Raw genomic sequence first — 1,791 nt, 5'->3', positions numbered from 1 at the left:
TTTGGAGCCTGCGCCGGCTTAAGGTGAGCGGTCCCCTTCCTCCTCTACCCCCGGGCTTTCGACACCTATCTTTGGGCGCACACGCCGGCCTCGCCTCCCGTCCGCGGAGGTGGCCGAGCCGTGGGGAGTTTGACCCGAGCGAAGGCAGCGGCCTGACGACCCGCCCGGGCGAACGGCGGGGCGCCCACCCACCCAGGCGTGGGGGCCCGTCGTCCGAATCGCTCCCTGTGTGTGGAAGCACAACGATCTTCTCCGAGGGCGGCACTTTTCTTCCAGATGCGTACCCGGGCAGCGGAGGCCCGCGCCACCCCTCGTGTCTGAAAGGGTGGCCTCCTCGGCGGTGGCAACAGTGGTGGCGGTGGGTGGCGTCTCCGCGCCACTGCCGAGCTTCGCACTTTCCAGTCTTTTCCCGAGCCCCTACGTCAGTGGGGAGGACGACAGAGGTGTGGAGGCAGGCGAAGGGGGTTCTCACCGTGCGGTGTGCCCCAGCCCGACCGTCACCTTCCCCCTTGACCGTCGTCTTCCGAGGCGGCTCGGCAGGGAGAAGGAGGGAGAGTGAGAGAGGGAGAGCGGAAACCCCAGAGCCAAGGGGTTAGAAGGAGAATGGGAGAAGGAACGAGGGCCAAGAGGTAGGGAGTACGGGGAAAGGCCGGCCTTGGGTTCCCCGCGCTCCCACCCCGGGCGGGGAGCAACCTTGGGAAGAAAAGCCTCTCGGGCATCCCTCTGAGGTTACGGGCGCGAGCGGGAAGAGGGACTACGCTGGAGGGCGACGCCGACACAGCCAGGCTGATAACCACCCACGCGACCTCCGCGTCGCCGGGTTAGTGCCGGAGCCGCGGCGGACCCCGACGGCCAGCCCCCCTCTCCCAATCCTCATGCCTGTCCGCCGGTGGGTCGAGGACCCCCCACGTCGGAGGCAGGTCTAAGCCAGACGGTGGCGCCGCATAGGCCCCCCCCACACGCCATCTCCCCGAGCGATCCTGTGTGTCGTCTTGGGTGTGGTTGGTGAGACGGGGTCGGACGTGGCATCCTCCGGAGACCAGTCACCTCGCCCGCCCCGTGCAAAGGGTGTTTTCCAGACGCCTGCCGCTTTGGGACCATGCACCGCACAGCGAGCCGCTCCTCCAGCACAGGTCCCCTAGTGCTGCGAGGGCTCCGTTCCCCGCCCCCCCCAGGGAAGCCCCATGCCATCCCGCATCCTCTCCGGACGCCGCACGCCTTGCCTTTATCCGTTCCGTCCGGGCACCCTGCCTCCGCGAGGCTCTTCTGCCCTCTCTTCCCGCAGGCCTCTCCTCTCCCGAACCTCGACGCGGTCCAGTCGTGTTGGGGGGCTACCTGGTTGATCCTGCCAGTAGCATATGCTTGTCTCAAAGATTAAGCCATGCATGTGTAATTACACACGGACGGTACAGTGAAACTTTGAATGGCTCATTAAATCAGTTATGGTTCTTTTGATCGCTCCAAACCGTTGACTCGTACAACTGTGGTAATTCTAGAGCTAATACGTGCAAACGAGCGCTGACCGCCAGGGATGCGTGCATTTATCAGACCAAAACCAATCCGGAGTCCCGGGCGCATCGTCGGCATGGTTCTCCGCGGCTTCCCCCCTGCCGCGCTCTCCCCATAAGCGTTGCGTCTCTGGATAACCTCGGGCCGATCGCACGTCCCCACGACGGCGACGATCCATTCGGGTGTCTGCCCTATCAACTTTCGATGGTACTTTCTGTGCCTTCCATGGTGACCACGGGTAATGGAGAATCAGGGTTCGATTCCGGAGAGGGAGCCTGAGAA

This window comes from Phyllobates terribilis, unplaced genomic scaffold (genome assembly GCF_046119375.1).
Source record: "Phyllobates terribilis strain yellow unplaced genomic scaffold, ASM4611937v1 Scaffold_7__3_contigs__length_470593459, whole genome shotgun sequence".
NCBI classification, from domain to species: domain Eukaryota; kingdom Metazoa; phylum Chordata; class Amphibia; order Anura; family Dendrobatidae; genus Phyllobates; species Phyllobates terribilis.
The sequence above is the reverse complement of the archived record's forward strand: the minus strand, read 5'-3'. Positions refer to the sequence as shown.